We start from the raw sequence: 19,121 nt of genomic DNA on the forward strand, positions 1-19,121 counted from the left end.
AAATCGAAAATTGATAAATTTGACATTATCCGTGTATTTAATTCTTATTAATAGGTGAAAAGTATAAAAATTAATCCAATCGGTTGTCGTTTTCATATTGGTCAAAGGGGTTAACCCAATACACACTTATATTTCCCTAAGAGGAGTTGAATCACGAGGAGATAAACATCCTGAAATTTTTACATGGGTTGATACAGCTCGTCCCTACGAGAGTGTGAGCGCTGACAGATCGAGAAAAGAAGTTGTGAGGGAGTGGTTATGAATGTTTTAGTTTGATGTGTATTTATAGTTTAGGGCTGACCACATGAATCGAAGCCAAAACGATAACAAAAACATGTAAATTTTTTACCTTAGCCATATTTTCTCACCTTGATCACATCCAACGGGTGAATCTGTTGAATTATATTTTCTTCACCATCTTTGATATAGAATGTATATTTTTTTTCCTACAACATTAGCAGACATATAAGAATTTTGTGTGAACCAAATAATTAAAATTGAAAATGGTTAGATTTGACTTTACTTGATGCCTTGATCTTCATAGTTAATTTTTGTAAACACTTGAATATTAAATTTAATTTAATCAAATAAAGTCTACCAAAAAATTTAATTTTTGTTTTTATTTTTATTTTTAGGTCATTAATGTCGTCGAAATGAGAACAATAACAAAAAAACTAACAAATACTGTTTATTATTATAAATTAGAAAAAAGAACAAAAAAAAAGGAATTAGATGGCTCAATCCCAGGCTGCCAGCTTATTAGTTATATAGTCTGTGCCCTTGCCAACGCACCACATGCAAATTTATTAATGCTAACTTTACTTTTATTTTTTATTTTTAACTCAATTAAACAACTGATAGCCTGATACTTCTTCGTTCTCTTCTGTTTCCTTCCTCTGTTTCTCTTTCTCACTAATCACTACCATTTCAACCTTCTACTGCCAAATACCCATCACTCTGAAATTAAATTCCAACAGCAATATCTAATTCCATAGATTACCATTCAATTTATTGATACCATGGCAGTGACAGACTCCTTCTTTACAAAGATATCTCCAACTCGTTCGACCCATCTCAGAGTCTATGGAGAAGCCTCCAGAATCACAATCTCAATTCAATCCGCTCATCTATTCGCCCGTTAAATTTTCTGCTATAAGAGCAACTCCAACCATGGAGTCAAAAGCCAAAATGGCTCCCCCAATCAAAATCCACCATCTCCAACAATAGCCAAGATAGAGTCATTTTGGCTTTTGAGCCAAAAGGGGAATCAAAATGACTACAGATTGTAGAACGAAAGCCATATGTGGTGAGCCATGAATTCAAGTGGGCCTCAGCAGCATGTGATCAATTTATGAAATGACTTTGGCTTTTGACTAAAGATGGTTGGAGATGCAAAATATGAATGAATAGGAATGACACTAGGGGAGCCAAATTTTGCAAATGACTTTGGCTTTTGACTCCATTGTTGGAGATGCTCTAAGAAATGTGGAGGAATTTTTATTTGTTAGCCGGTTAAGACCATCTCTGGTCAATGGAGAGTCAAAAGGTTTGTATGGAATTTGCGGTTGACTTGGCAATTGTTATTTTTAAGCCTGAACTCCAACAAATGAGTCAAATAGATGTGCCAAACCAATTTAAACGGATGAAGGTTGTTTTAACTGTGGCTTTTTGTGTGGAAATTTTAAAAACCCTAAGCTCTGTTACTACTGGGATGCGCCAAAACCCTAGATCGAAAGACGGCTTTTTCTAGTCTAATTCCACTGCGAAATTGCATCAGATGGCATCCATCAATAAAGACACTACATCATTTGTTGCTTCCTTGGCTCTTCAAGTCATCGATATCTCAAGATTGGCCGGTGGATCTTCACATAGAGGATTGCAATGCTAGCCAAACCTCTCGCACCAAAGCCTACTGAACTGAAAGACCTTCGACACTTTTTCAGGTGTGTATGGGTTTTGGGAGTGTTTAATAGGCGCGGCCTATCCAGTTAAGCTGAAGAAAGGGTCTCATGCTATTATGGCTGTTAAAGTTGCAACAATTTCTGAACTAAACAAAGTTGACGCTTTGTTCACTGAGGCCCAAGTTCTTTATCAATTTAGGATTGCCCTCTGTTATCAACTGTTATGGAGATCAATTGACATTTAAGTTTCATCAAAACTCGTTCTCTTCTAGTTTGTTATTAGAATTTGTGGCAGGAGGTACTATAGGAGATAGGATATTAAGAAATCCGCATCCGACTTGTCCATATATGAGATAATGGAGTTCACTAATCTGTTCTTAGAGGTGTCCAGTGCATTCACGACGAGGGTTATGTGCACTGCGACATAAAATACGATAACATTCTTCTTAATAACATGACTTCTCATATCAATTTCGTGGCTAAGATAACAGACTTCAGATTGATAATAGCGCTCAAAACAAGTATATTTTTACCATGTTTATTTTCCAGAATTTGCACCAAGTTTTTCATAGTGTTTTTCTTTCTTTTTTTTCCCTTTCCGACGATAATGTTATACCAATGTGATATGAATAATAAGATAAACATAATCATGACATGCAACAAAAGAGTTTTATACTTGAATCATGTAGAAAATACTCTATATGATAATATGCGATTAACTTTGATAACCAAACGAGTTGGTGACTCCTAATTATTAAAGAAAACCATCACTAAATGTGTAGTTTCCTAGTTCCATACTTTCATATCCCTTGTACACCTAGATAAATATAAATTAAATTCAACTTTCAAAGTGTAATTAGAAACCAAGAAAATGAGAATTAACATAGAGGTAGTAAAGTAGGCTTTTTTAATTTGGTCTTTGCAATCTTAACTATTGACTCATATTCTTCTTCAATGTCCTTAACATTTGTATAATATGTTTAATTTTCAAGTATTTATTATACAGTTCAACCTTAGGCATTACTTGACGTGGAAGACAGGATCTGACGGCTGCCGTTTTCTTTGCTTAAGAAGCTTCACAACTTGGAAACTGATAAAATCAATGCCGTCATATAGAGACTGACTCACTTTACTAAGCGGATGTTTGTCCCGAGGCTGATCAAGATGTTCGTGTCTAATGATGCGCTGACCTTTCTTGCATGATATTTTCAGCAACCTAGTTATTGTGAAGACCCGAAAATTTTTTAATTAATTTTTGTAATTCATTATTGGAACTATCTTTGAATTATGAATTTTGGATCAATTCGATTGTGATTGTACGATGGAATTAAAGTCGAAAACAATTTTAGTTCGAAAACGAATATTATTAGGGCTACGAAAAAATCGACTTTTTATGCGTAAGGAATTTGAGGAAACTTTCTTCACAAAAATGGTAGAGCTCATCGATACGAGTTCGTGCATATGCGGAACGCAAGAATCGGAGTTCGTATAAAGAAGTTATCGCATTTGGAAAAGCTTCCACTTTGGGTATAAAAGTATAAAACCCTAACTATTTTTGGAAAGTTGCCAAAAAAAGGCCAGATCTCCATTTCTGGAAATCGACCTATTCTCTCTCTCTCTCTCTCTCTCCCCCCTCTATCTCTCCCGAGCCCAGAAAAACAGAGCAACCTTCGCCGGCCGATATCTCGCTGCAACGGCCACCTCGGGAAGCTAGAAGATGTCCCTCGTGCTCTCCTTGACCTTTCGCAGCTGCCAGTGTCAGCCTTGCGCGGCGGCACGGCCTGTATTGGCGGCGGTAACCACGTTTCCATTTCCGGCCAAACCGAGATTTCTCCTAGCTCCGGCCACCAAAACCCGAGTTATTTAGCTTGTTGAACTCGTATCAAGGAGTAGAACATGCAATAAGAAGTACCGGACCCGAAGCAATCGTTTTCACGGTGAACGGAGGCTCACCGGAAAACTGCAGAAATTCTGGCCGAAACTACTATTTTAGGTATTTTCGATCACTTCCACTTGTTTTCTCACTTCGTGCTAGTTATAAAAGCTGCTCAAACTAATGAAACGAAGGGGATCAGCCCGGACCCGACACCATTGGCGGTGGTTTGCGGCGGCTCTGCCCCTAACTCCGGCAACCTTTTCCGGCCAGTTCCGGGGGTCCCAAGAGCAGTTTCTGCCCATTTTTAGATTCTACATGTCGATATGATCATTTTGATATATAGCATGTAAATTTTGGATATCGTATGATTTAGTTATGAATTTTACGATTTCGATTGATTTCGATCGTTCGATTTGTGATCTGTGAAGTTTGGACCGTCCGATAGACTTGTAGTTTTGATATAATGATCGTAGCACTGTCCAGATGACCTTGTGTGGTCACAGGTGAAAATCTAACCGTTGGATTTTCATATAAGTGCGTTCTTGAATTGTACGCTAAGTTAATTATCGTATTTGGTTAGGTGATTGACGGTTTGAGTTGGTGGACGATTGGAAACCGTATTTTAAGTTGTTGAGAAGACGCAGCGGGATTGGAGGTGAGTAAATCTCACATGGTTCATTTACGAACCGAATTTCCTTATTGCACAAATAATTGTTATGTGTCAGAAAATTGTTTTAAGAAAATGAGATTTAAAGTAGATAAGAAAATGAATTTCTTGGTTTTACTACGTGTGAACTATAGTTGGTATTAGTGGTCATTCCTGAGTGGATGATTACGTATATATATATATATATATATATTTACGTGATTTTATACGGAATGGTGTGACATTGAAATATGTGGTTTTTTTGATGATTTCGTTTTTATACTTGAATGAAGGATTTATTTGCCATGATTATTATGATAATTGGTATTGTTGTGAGTATGATTTGGGTGGAGACGTGATATTGTGAAACAGGTGGGATTATGTTTATATTTTGTTATGCGGACTGAAATGTCCAAAGTTCGATGGTTATAATAACCAGAGTGTTTTGTTCTGCGGGTAGAAATGCACAAAGTTCGACGGTTATAGTATTAACCGAAGTATATCGGATGCTTGCACCTGGGCCAAGGTGACAAGTAACGATTCAGATAGAGCTCTAGTCTGTTGTGGGAGTACGGTCATGGTGGTAACTAGGTTATTGCATTGTGAGTACTTTGTGCCACGTGAATTGGGTTGGTGATTAAATTGTTGGGGTTGTTGTGTGTGTTCGGATTGTTAGATTGTTTTACTTGAATTAAAAGAATTGTGATTTATTAAATCAACCGTTCATTTCTTATTTACTCACGAGCTTTGCAAAAAGCTTACCGGGGTGTGTGTTGTTGCAATCCCGGTACACTATTCAAAAGGTGTACCGGATAATCCTGCAGGTCAGGATAATCAGGGTGGAGAGCGAGCTGAGTAGAGCAGCGGGGTTGACGTCAGCACTTAACCTATTTTGGTGTGTTGTAGACTCTTTTGAGCGTAACTTTTATTTATGGTGGTATTGTAATATTTGACTCGAGAGATAGTTTGCTACGAGGTTTGTATTATGGTTTGCGAGACGCTGGTTAAGAAAAAAATTCAGGACGTTATTTGTTTTGGTTATTATTCATGTTTCGGATTTGAATTTGTTATTCAAAATTCGGGGCGTGACACTTATACTCTTGAAGATTGGGAGTAACAAACTAAAGGCAGTGGCTTTTTCAGCCCTTATCAATTGTTAGTTCATCCAAGGGCTGTTTCACATCATGTTATAAGATTAGTGTAGATTCGTAAAGAACATGTTGCTGACCGAGGCTAATCCGTCTATATATCTCATCTGGGCGAAATGTTTAGCATGCATTACTAACATTGCATTTGCTGTGGGAAAAGACAGATTTAGTGAAGAGGTTATAGAAGCTCTTAAGGGCATGCTATAGATGGTTAAGATAGATAAAAGATTATATTCTTTATCATGTAGGCATTATTGAACCTATGCATCTTAGGGGAGTGTTCTTTGGTTCATTTTCAATCGTTGATACCTATGGTGCGTGAGAGTGCATTCCAAAAAATTCCAGGAGTAAGTGATGAAGGGAATAGAATCTAACTCTATCTCCTTTACTCAAATACCCTAGGGTTCAGCTACACTTAGACCATTCTACCCTGACACGCCATCTCCTATGAGGCATGATCAACTATCTCTAGTAACATACATCTTAAACTCTTAGCCTATTGCTCTGAGTAGTTTACTGACTTGGTTGTCAAAGAGTCTTTGTCTAGTACCACAATAGGCATGGATCGTATTTTGGAGATACCTACAACTGTATATCGGAGACCAGGCATATACCAAATGAGGGCTCCTTAGCCAACAAGACTTGGCGGCTACAGATCCAGCCGACCGTATACTGGAAAGCGAGTTCCGATCTCTTACAACGGAGACCTAACTTGTTCTCCATCATTCCGCCACTCCTCGGAGGCATATTGGCTTTAGGCTCAGTTCAATGTCACTGACGACCCTGTGGCGTTGGTTTGAACAGAATTTTTGTAGAAGGAGAATCGAAGCTAGGAGTTTTAAAGCATTTTTCAGCTACTCTGGTCATCGTTGGTAGTAAGTGAGTTATAAAATGTGATGTACTCTTGGAGCTCTACATGAGATGTTCTTGATTTTCTGTTTTGGTTAAGATTCGAGGACTTTGAATTTTGAAGTTTTCTGTACAATTTGGGTTCACTAATTTTTCGGTAGTTTTGGTGTTCTTCGGTCAATTTCCGACCCTCTAAACTTGAGTTGATGCTTTCTTGGTCTTGAAATCTGAGAATTTGTTGAGTTAGACAAAATCCAATGTTGCGCTATCGAGTTATGTTTGGTTACTATGAAGTTGTGTTTTGGTGGATAGTTGGATCATTTTGGTTTGGTTAATAATCACAAAGCTTATGAATAGTATTTGGAACTAAACTAGGTTCTAATTGAGACTTGATGGTGAAGAAATGGGCAGAATTGGATGAACCTAAGAATTGAGTTGTTCCTGTTTAAGTTGTATGAAAAGAGTAGCATATTTGTTTTACAAAGCTAAGTACGTCAATTATACAAGCTTGAATCAAAATAAGAAACCAAAACAAGAATTTAGACATTATGATTTCTTTCCTTAGTAAGAAAAACGAAATATTTATGAAGAAATGATTAGGTGGTGTCCTTAGTAATTTTGAGGAAGTTGCACCCAATGAGGAAAATAGCATATTTTTGAATGATTGATGGTTATTTGGAGTTGATTGATCAAGTCAATTTGGAATGTAATGGGCAACATAAACGAACAAGGTTTAGCCAAAGCGAATGAGGAGTGGTGTAAGATTATTTTGGGTGTCTAAAGTAATTCCGAAGGTTTGGAGCAAATGAAGTTATGATTGATTGAATTCCGGAGGTTTAGACTAGGGATTCGATTCAAGGATTTAATGTGGTGCTAGCAGTCTCATAAGCAAAAAGATAAAGATTTCAAAAAGCATGTCGCATTGTCATTAGCCTTGAGTGGCGTTGCAGTTAAATCTTGAATTCCATGTAGGGTCTCTCGGGAAGCATTTTCTAATAAATGTTGAATAGTTATTATCGAAATCCGTAAATTGTTTGTCATTGACTGAATTCCATATTGGGTGTTATCGCTTTATATAAAAGCATGTGTTGAATATTGTATTAGGAGCATTGATATTCAAATTGGCATACATAATGCATAGAAAGGAATGGGGATTATACATTTGAAGCTAGTGTATGTGGAAGGATACACGCAACATTGGTATCCAGATGAATTGAAAAGAAGCAAATCCTTTTGTTTAGTTGAGTTTGGCGTCACGAGGCATTCATGATATATATCAGCCCACAAGTACACAAATCGGGGAAAGTATGTCGTTCAACCAAGAATGTTAATGAAATGATCTCATTGGGTTTTGGGTCTGAAAATCATGAGCAAACAAGATGACTAACAATGGAGGAAACGTATTATGAGTATGAGTTGAGCTTGAGTTGAGCTTGAGTTGGCATCAGATTCACTCATGCATTAAACATTAAACTTTTTGTTTGAGAATTTATTTGTACTAAAAAGGTTGTGTTATTCACACACCCCATTTAATTTTTTATTACTTTAATTCAATTTTCTTTTTACAAATTACCTTAACTACCCTCACTTATAATTCTGTTTCTTTTTCTTTTTTCTTTTTTCTATTTGACAATTCAATCATGAAACAAACATCATTAATTCATTATACAATAAGTCAATTTTTTTTTACTTACAAATGAAGAGTTTTTCTACAAGAACAAGGAAAAATCATACAGATAATTGCTTACTACAAAATGGTAGCAATCTTGTAAATACAAAAGGTTACAGACAAATAAACCTATAGTTCATTCCAAGGATTTTAGGAGCCTAAAGTGTGTAGCTGCTTCTCTAATTCAACTACAATATTATGCAATTTTAGGGGAGTTTATCAACTTGGTGAGAAATATGCCAAATAATTTCATTTAGAATGATGGATTCAAAGGGGCTCGAATGATCACCATACTCATATTTTTCTTCCATGTCTCCATTGCAAATTAGATGTAAAATTTTCTCCAAAAAATGGGTTTAAAGTTGCTTGTTTAGAACTTCAAAGCATCACATTAGAGAGATAGAATAACTATACTAGAAAAGTTTTTGATGGAAAATAAAAGAGGGAATCGAAAAGAGTTTTGAAGTCGTTTGTGTCTGCGGGAAAATATGGTTTAAGATTTAGTGGTGATTGACTTACCAAATAGAAAAAAGAAAAAAAAGAGAAAAAAAAAAAGAAACATAATTGTAAGGAAGGGTAGTTAGGATAATTTGTAAAATAAATTTGAATTAAAATAATAAAAAAATAGAAAGGGTGTGTGAATAAAAAAAAAAGATGTGTCAATAACAGCACCCTAACTATATAAGTTTAAAAGGTCTAGCCCTACTGAGTGAAAGCTCACCCCTATAAATTTTTACTTTGTTCAAGACGTTCGAAACGTTTATTGAGAAGACTCAGCGAGATGACATTTACATTTGCTAGACTTGAAAAAGATTACGGAAGATTAAAGAGGGAGACATTATAGATTTTTGTTATTTCAGATGTTTATTTTTAACGATTTCAAGAAATGTATTTCGTGTCATATTTAATTTTATTTTACATGTTTATGTTCATACCTCACATTCGGTGTTAGGTACTGAATCTCACATACACTAGATTCAGCACATGCTTTCCCCGATTTGTGCACTTGTGGAAGTTTGATCTTAAGATTCATTTGTTTTCAGTATCCCAATCGATCATTTCAATTCTCTCTACTCTGATCCTCCTCTTAATCTAAGAATGAAACAATCTTTTGATCATTTGAGATCATCACCATGGTGAAGTCACAGAGCAAGAAGAGCAGACAAGAGATCAAAGCGTGTCGACCCAGTTTCACAAGTCTAAAATCAACAGATAAGAGGCCCAAGAGAAATGATTATGATGATCTTGTTGATCATTTTCTGAATGGTTTTCTTGATAAGAGTTTAGAGATTTTCGAAGAAGATAAGGGTTTTCATGAGTGGACCAATGACATACATACCCACAAAATCCTCAAAGGTAGATGAGATGTTTGGGTTAATTGATGATTTGATTTGTGTTGATCCTGATGACCATTTTATCAATAATGGGTTAGGTGCTGTTCTTGGCCATTGTTCTGATATTGATCAAATTCTAAATACTCAGTGTGACCTTCCCAGAATTTCAGATATATATGGTCGCCTACTCCTGAGTCACAAGTTTCACATAGCTGTGATTATAGGGGTGATATACTCAGCAACCATAGGAGGGATGAGCACTCTCACTGGGACAGGCGTGAATCTCATTTTGATTGGAATGTGGATGTTGGTGCGAAAAATTTTGGGAGAGAGATTACCCAACATGGGTGCGGCTAATGCCACCCTACCAAATACTTAGTTCACCCTATAAAAAAATTTTAAATCAAATATTCCAATACTAACCCCAAAATTAAAATTTTTTGAGAAAAGATAAAATAAAATTAAGAAATATGCAACCACAACTGCATAAATACTCCATATCTCTCAAATGAAATTTGAATTCCTTTCCACTAGATACTAAGAGAGCCTTGACTTAGTCTCTTGTACATCTCAATTGAGTGTCCAACCAGTGCGTACAAAAAATAGAGAAAGAAAGGGACTAAGATAGTTGAGAATTGCTTCAATCTTCAATGGAGTGGTCGTACAGTGCAGTGAGATTGTTCTGCATATTTTTGTTTTGTTTTTTTTTGTTTTTGTCTTTAGGATCTATGGCTTCTAACGTATAGTCTTTCACATATATATATATATATATATATATGAAATAAACAAGGAAGAGATCGAGGAAAGCATATGATCATTTGAGAAGGGTGGAGGTCTGCATGTAATATATCGATGATGGTTTGTTTTTATTTATTTTTGAATTTATCTTTTTAGTTATTCTTCTTTCTATATTTTTAGGTTAAAAGAAAAAAAAACAGTTTTTCTAACTTTCAAGGGCAGAATTGGATTTTTAAGGGTCAAAAGTAAAACGTAGGGTGAACTGAGTATTTGATAGGGTGACAATAGCCCTACCCAACATATAATCTCCCACCTTCAATCTTCGAGAAGCCTTAGACGCATCCATCTTGCAATTGATCATGGGGAGAAGGAACCTGCCAAATAGAAAAATACTCTGATGCCCAAGTAAATATCATTTCGAGAAGATTAGAAAAAGAAATTGGATTGATACTTCTTACCATTCATTCTCCGTCTCACCCTTGATTTCTCCATAAACTTGTCAATTTATAGTCATTGATTCCTTGATCCTTACTTCATTGTTTAACGTCCCAAGGATAACCCATTTAAAGTCCGGAGACTGTCTCTTTAACGTCCTGAGGACAACCCATTTAAAGTCTGGGGACTCATTCTTTAACGTCCCGAGGACAACACATTTAAAGTCCGGAGACTCTAGCTATGCCGCCTCCGAGGAGGGCACAAAACTGAAACTCATGTTAGCGAACATATGCAATAACAAGATATTTATGACAAGCTTTATATAATGCGATAAATCTTATCTCAAGTGATTTTCGTTTTCCTCATTGTATAAACTGTTGAAGGATGTCGACATATGTGTGCCTCTTCAAACTAGGGTTTAGTACTAGAGTTGTAATAGGAGAACGTTCTAGATTTCGTAATTATGTTCGAATTCTATTACATTTCATGTACTCTGTAAATCCCTATATAAAGGGCTCATATTATCAATAATAATAGACAATTCTCCCTACAATTCCATTCTCCTACAACACGTTATCAGCACGAGCCCCAACCCTAGCCTAAAAGAAAAAGAAAAACAAAACCCTAAAAACCCTCATCACCAAAAACTGCCGCAGCTTTCCAACCCTAGCTGCAAGCTCTGCAACCCACTGCCGCAAGCTCTAGCCTCCCCACCGCGCCGCTACAGCCTTGCCCCTGCAGCCTACCCCCCCTGGCTGTGCGCTGCTGTATGCCCACGCTGCCCCTGCAGCGCATCTGCTGCCCCCGTAGCCCTGCGCCTAGCCCACGCTACCCCTGCAGCCAATGCACACTGCTAGCATCTGCCAGCCCGCCTGCACGCGCCAAACGTCTGCTACGCCCCCCTGCGATCCTGCCGCACACTTCGCGAGCCCGTGCACCTGCAGCCCTTGCGCAACACCCCACAACAACACTCCCGCAACGCACTAACAGCCCTGCATCCCCGCAGCCTCACAGCCCCGCAGCACTGCTACCTTGCATACACGCTGCCACTGCAATCCCTGCTGCTCCACGTATCCAACACCACTGCAAGCTCTACACCATCACGCCTGCATCAAAACGCGCGTGACTCAAGACCTAAATCATCAAGTAAGTTTTTAAAGATTAAAGTTCCTACTTTCTTGTCTTTTAAATTCCTTTATTTGCTACAGGATTTGTATAATATGAACATGGGTTCGATTATTTAATAAACGGAATTGTGGGGATTCACGCTAAACGAACTAAGAGTGTTCATAATATTCGGACTAAGAGCATCCACATGCATCAAATTGTGACCATATTAAAACATCAATGTTTCAGTCTAATCCAAATATTCTTGGAAATCGATTTCTTGGTAGCATAACTCGGAAATCTTATTATTTTTAGTTTTCGTGGAAGTTTAGCTCCGAAACTAATTCGTTCTTGTTTCACCCTTTTTCAGGATGTCAAACTCGAACATACTTGATTTTGTTCCATTGGATTATGCAGGCAAAAGACACCTAATGTGGGCTCAGGATGTTGAGCTCCACCTTATTGCCCGTGACTTATTGCATATAATCCAATAGCTTTGTCATAAAGGAACTGCTCCAGACCCTCAAACTGAGATCGACAATTCTAGGGTACTTGCCCTAATGATGAGTCACATGGATAGGGACCTTAGGTTTGAGTTCATGAATGAGGATAGCGCTATAAGCTATGGAAAGCGCTTTGTGAACGCAACGTTCGTGACTCCATCCCATCGAATTTAGAAGCATAATGGAATGATCTTTGCTTCTCTGACTTTGATACAGTCATACAATTTTATTCGGAAGCCCTCTGCATCACAAGAATGATGCGCTTCTGTGGCTAGACGATCACAGAAGAACATTTGATTGAGAAAACCCTCAATACCTTCCCTGTCTATGCTATGAGGTCCTGTGATTTATTTCGGACTCATATAAATGCAAGACGGATCACAAGCTTTCAACAGCTTATTGAAGATATGGAAATTGCTGAAAGGCAAGGCAACGAGCTTGTGAGAAGAGAAATTGATAGGCTTCGAGATAGCTATCCAGAGCATCATCCCATGGCTAGAAAAAGTCGCCATAGACGTCATGATCCATATGATCGAAATGCTCATGAAAGTAGTCGCCAAAGGCGACAATCACGCCACCGTAGGAGCCATGACTTTGAGGGACGAAGGGTTGGAAACCGTAGAGCCAACGTTGGCCATGGTCATTTTCCAACGCCTCCGGTCCTAGGGACCATGCACATTACGCCAATGTGCCTCAATCAAGGGAGAATCCTCTTCATGGTGTCTATTTCTGATATGGAACATCTAATCCATGGACCTGAATTTGCAATGTACCTAAGAATGTAGCCGCATCATGGTGATCAAGACATCGAGTTTAAAAAGGCTTTAAATCTGGCGATGAAGACCAAATGCCGCAGATTTTTATTTCGAATAGTCTTTTATTTTTCCAAGAATTATGTAATGGCAATTATGTCTTAATCAATAAATGACAATTTTGTATTAACTCTTTCTCAAGTGGTGCATCCAATAAAGTATGATGTCTAGGAAAGTAATTGAGATTACTGGTACTTAAGAGAGCCTCACTCCACTGACATCTCTCTCTACTTCCCTGGTCATATTTGATTGGAGTTACAAAATGGATTGAGTGACTACGATTTGTCTAAGTTTGATTTTGGATTAGACTTTGGTTAAAGAAACTTTAATGTAATCATTGGCTATTAATAAAGTGTCGATTCTTTAATGTCTTGGACATAACTTAATTTGAACTTTATTATTTTTAAAGATATAAGTGCCAATGGTTTTCATGTGGAAACACATTGTGAGAATTGACAAGAGTTCCTTTGCATCACCTCTAATGACTACGGACATAAACGAGTATTAGAGAAATTTATGTGTCGCTCTAGTGGATTGTATGCAACCACTATTCAAATCATTGAATCAAACCATGTCATGAGAGATGATTTATGGGATTCTGACACATATAGGCTTTGACATGACTGTTTGGGACTCCCAGGTCGTGATATGATGATCCGTATATTAAATACTTCACACGGACATCCATTCTTCACAACGAAGAGAAGTAAGAACCAAAAATCGGTTCGAGGAGAAGCACACATATGCCTCACGGCGCCAAGACTGTGATGACCGGCCACTTAGGGCAGGTGCTGTCTACCCCCTACGGCAACAACATGGCTTTGACGCCATGGACTCCTCTTTGACTTCTTTCTCTACTTCTAAAGTCAATTGTGACTTCGTGGCTCAACCAAATTGTACTTTGGCTTCTAAAGCCCATCTTTCGTTTTGCAAAGCCTTCTCTTTAGCAAAGTTAGGATTGAGACCATCCTATACAAAGGACACTAAGGAAATAATTTCATTCTTACAAAGAATCCAAGGGGATTCTGTGGATCAACTCAACCAACTTGCGGACTGCTTAGATGTTTTTTGTTGTTTGTTGATATGCGGACACACTGGTCACTTGTCGCACTAACATCCACTCGTAATGCTGCTTAAGATGAACTCCTAGTCGAAATCATATGGCTACGGTCTCACTACTCGGATCATCCCGTTCAGTCAATTCGACTTGAAAATGCTAGAGAGTTTACTTCGAAATTTTTGATAACTATTGCATATCATTGGGTATTGATATCAAGTATCATATTCCCATGTACACACCCAATTGGCCTCACAGAAAAGCCACCATTAAACGACTATGATGGTAGCCCGGACTTTGGTAATGCGCACCAATATTTTCGCTTGGGTTATGCAATATCACATGCAGCTATGCTAATTCGTCTATGACACATAGCAGCCACTCAACTTTTATTTGCATTACAGCTAGTGACTGGGTTCGAGTCTAATCTCGTACTTATGCATATTTGAGTGTGCGGTTTATGTGCCAATTGCGCCACCACAACGCAACAACATGAGTCAGTGCAACGAATGTTTATATATATATATATATATATATTTGTGTTGGACATAAGTCTCCAACCATAAGTCCACTATGTAAAACCCTTGACAAGCGATCTCTTTTTCACTGGATTTGCGGATTGTCACTTTGATAAGATAGTCTTCCCGTGGTTAGGGGGAGATTAGAACGTCAATGTTCAACAGGAATGACAGGAATTGTCGTGGTCTTTCCCCACTATGTCTCATCTTGATCCCCTAAAAGTGACGAGATCACATATACCTGCTGCAAACATGTCTGCAAGGATTGATGTCCCCACAAGAGGACATGGTGTCACCCAGAGGAGATGGATACGGCACTACTACCATGGAAGGTGGTATGGTGACGCCACAAAGGTGGCATAATGGCGTTATAGGCCATGGGTTCCACTAGAGAGCGTAGGAGACCCATAGGTTTGATGGATTCTCGCCCTAGGAAGAGAGCGAGTTTGGCACAACTTGATCCATTGATCATTAAAACTCAAAATCCGTCTCATGAGAGTATTCTGGATTGTGGTTATGTCCAAGAGACATCGTTGGGGGACGCCTCAATGTTAGTACAAATTCTTGAGGATATAGAGATCGCTACGTATTACACTAATGTACATGAAGACGTGGAATTATTGAGACCAATGACATCGAACCTTACTCCGTTGAAGAACGCCAACGTAGAGGAAATTGGCCTAAAAGGAAAGATGTGATCCAGGTTGAATTGGATTCACTAACGAAGAGGGGGCTTTCAGGCCTGAGATGCCAACACCTCCTAACATAAACCTGTTGACATCAATAGGTCTTCGTTAGATAGTGTGATGTGATAACGCTAAAAGCAAGCGCGCAATTTAACCCTGCATGTAGTTGTTAGTATAGAATAAGTAGGGATCGTTCTAGCCGGGGATTGAGGGTACACTTGTAATTGCAAAAACAAATAAAGAATTAATAAAAGTATAAATTAATTTACAAAAAGAATATATACAAATAACGAAATAAAAGGGGGGTTTAAGGATTATAAAATCAAAAGTTAAAATAAAGAAAACATAAAAACATATATACAAGGGTGGAATGCAAGAAACAAAGATCAAAACCAATTCCATAATCAAATTCGATTCAACCCTGCAATTGTTCTTCCAAGTCATGAGAAAGAAGTTGATTGTGTGAAACATTCGAAGCAAATGATTTCCCATATTTTACTTTCCTTTACTAATTAACCTAAGTGAAAGCACCTAGATCAATCCTATTAAACATGCAATCATAGTCTAGAAAGCTAGCTAATCAAAACACGTTCAACGCAAGAAGCATAGAGAAAGGTTATCAACTTAAGTGCACAACCTAGTTATGAATAAGTTCACCTATTTGCAATCCTCTTCAATTGAACTCGACCTTTGTCCAAAGCCTTTACTACTTGTGATTTAGGTTCACAAAACTGTTAGGTGAATTGTTTGCCTAAATCTAGCACCAATTATATGCAAATCCAATAAGTGTCGACCCAAATAAGATAAACATATAAAAGTTTTCTGTAAAGCAAATTCAATCGAACAAATTCACATAAGCAACTTAGAATCACAATCATAGAATTTGAAAACTTTATTTAAACATAGAAATTGGGCTTAAACTTTGCCCTAAACGTTATGTTAACTAGAAACAAATTCCTACGAAATCAAACAAGGAAATCAAAAGATTACAAGGAAAAAGAAAGAATTACACCGTGAGTGGAGATGGAGATGGAGAGCTTGATGGTTGGATCTTGAATCTTGGAAGCAAGCCTTCAAGGTGGATGATGGAGGATATGATCTTCACGGCTCCTTCTTCTTCTTCCTCTCCTTGCTTGAAAACGCAGAACTTTGCAACTAGAGAATGGAGAAAATTTTTCTGATGTTTATTTTTTGAGTGAGAGAGGTGTGTTGTGGTGTTGTGGTATGTCTAAAACATCTAGAGAGGAGGCTATATATAGGGGAAGACAAGGCTTCATGAATTTAATTTCCAAGGAATTTTCTGGTTGCACCACACAGCTCCAACCAATGAATTAATGCCACGTCAGCTCTGCCATGTCACTCAACCAATCAGGAAGCTCCAAAATAAGTCAATAATCTTTCCACATATATTATTGCTGATTTTCCCAAGATTTAATCTGATTTTATTCACAATTTTCGGCCAAATATCTGGGCATGAACCTAGACAATGTATCCGGACGCATTTTGGACCTTTTCTCCCTTAAATCTCTCCATGGCTTTATCCTTAACATCCTCCCCTTGATTTTCTCTTGATTTTCACATTAAAATTGCAGATTTTATTCTCTAATTTCAGCCAACATATCTTGAGGGAATTAAGGAACGAATCTGGACTTGTTTTGAGTATTTTCTTGTTGCATAATCCCTTGAAACTCTCCCTTGATATTCTCAATGTAATCTCCTTGATTTTCACATTATCTCCATCATTTCCCATGGAAAAAATCAGATTTAATCTCCCAGAATATCTCCAACATCATCTTCAAGCCATGTGGTCTCCTAGTGCCTTCAGGTTTCCTAGCCTCATCAGGATTCCTGCGTTGACTGGGATTCTTATTCGGACCGGGAAAACTTCATTTCTTCATTTCAGATTATTTCCTTGTCATTTTCTCCGGTGTACCTAGAAAATAGAAACTAAATTAAAATTTACTAAAAATAGAAACTTTCTAATAATGGAAACTTTCCTAAACAAGAAGGATTTATTTAAGGAAATAACTAAGTAAATATGAGAAAATAACAGTTAAAACGTCGCGTTAAAATGCTCCTATCATGATGAGAAAAAGAGATAATATTCTCGCCTTATGGTGCAAGGCTTCTCACAAAACGCCTTGGAATCGACTACGAGAAGACATATTCCCTCGTAATGGATGTCATTGCACTCCACTACCTTGTCAGTTTGGTAGTTTCCGAATAACTGAACATGCAACTTACGAATGTGGTCACTACGTATCTCTATGGGGATCTAGATACAGAATATAATGAAGGTTATTGTGGACTTCATTTACACAAATCAAGTGGCTCTTGACCACGGAGCGCGTTTGCAATGAGAATGAAACGCTCACTAAAGTGACTACTTGATTAGGAAGGGATATGATGAACTATGCCCTTGCGTTTTCATGACAAGTTCTGGATTTGCAATTGTCACGGTTTATGTTGATAAACATAATTGGAACCCTTGAGAGCTAAGGGAAACCGCTGAACACCTGAAATCCGAGTTTGAGATGAAGGACCTTGGGAGAACACGGTTTTGTCTAGATTTAGAACTTGTAACCGTGTCAATAAATGCTTTGCATTTTGATAAAGTCAAAGATGAACTTCCATGGTCGTCGGTAGTCTTGGCCCTAAGAGGGATCCGTTTCGTCCCAGGGATGATGACGAAAACGTGTTAATAGCAAAAGTGCTTACCTAAGTACAATAGGCACATTATTGTACTTATCACAATACAAGACTGGACACCTCATTTGTTATGAACTTGTAGGCTAGATGTAGCCCTGCGCCAACGCAACATAATTGGACTAGTATAAAGACAATCTTTTGTTACTTAAAATGTACGTTAGATATGGGCTTGTTCTATCCCTGCAGAGAGAAAAGAATGACGGAAGAATGAGAACAGATCTCATTAGCCCAAGTGGCACCGTCCAAGACGTTGTGATAGGGAAAAACCGTCGGCCACCCATCTTCCTCCCTTACATCAAAATGATGATGATGTTTTGATGGATTTTGCTGATGTAGGGTATCTCTCTGACCCTCACAAAGGTCGCTCTCAAATGGGTTATATCTTTACCATGGGAAGCATTGCGATATCTTGGAGGTCTACAAAGCAGATCCTTGTTGCTACTTCCTCAAATCATGCAGAGATTATTAATCTACATGGGGCCGTGCGAGAATGCATATGGCTGAGGTCTGTAATTAGACAGATTCGAGGAACTTGTGGTTTGAAGTCTACCACAGATGAACCTACATGCATTTATGAAGATAATGCAGCTTGTATTGAGCAAATGAAATTAGGTTTCATCATGGCCGACAACACCAAGCATATATCGCCTAAGTTCTTTTACAATCAGCAACAACATGCACCTCTAAATATTAAAGTGAATCAAATCCGATCTGAGGATAATGTAGCGGACTTATTTACTAAGTCGTTACCAAAATCCACATTTGAGAAACATGTGAAGAGCATCGGATTGAGAAAATTATCAGAACTCCCATGATTGTAGCAATCAGGAGGAGATATTGACATCAGGGGGAGGTATGATGTCTACATGTTCGATCTCGAAGAGTGAAGGACTTGTTGTGCTCTTTTTGTCCTTCGACCAGGGTTATTTTTTGTCCCATAGGGTTTTTGTTAACTGGCAAGGTTTTTAGTGAGGTAACAATCAAAGCGTCATCACCAAGTTTGAGTGGCACAAGGGGGAGTGTTAAAGGATGTCGACATATGTGTGCCTCTTCAAACTAGGGTTTAGTCTTAAAGTTGTAATAGAAGAAGGTTCTAGATTTCGTAGTTATGTTCGGATTCTATTACTTTTCAG

The sequence above is a fragment of the Rosa chinensis genome, chromosome 4, assembly GCF_002994745.2.
Source record: "Rosa chinensis cultivar Old Blush chromosome 4, RchiOBHm-V2, whole genome shotgun sequence".
Classification (NCBI taxonomy): domain Eukaryota; kingdom Viridiplantae; phylum Streptophyta; class Magnoliopsida; order Rosales; family Rosaceae; genus Rosa; species Rosa chinensis.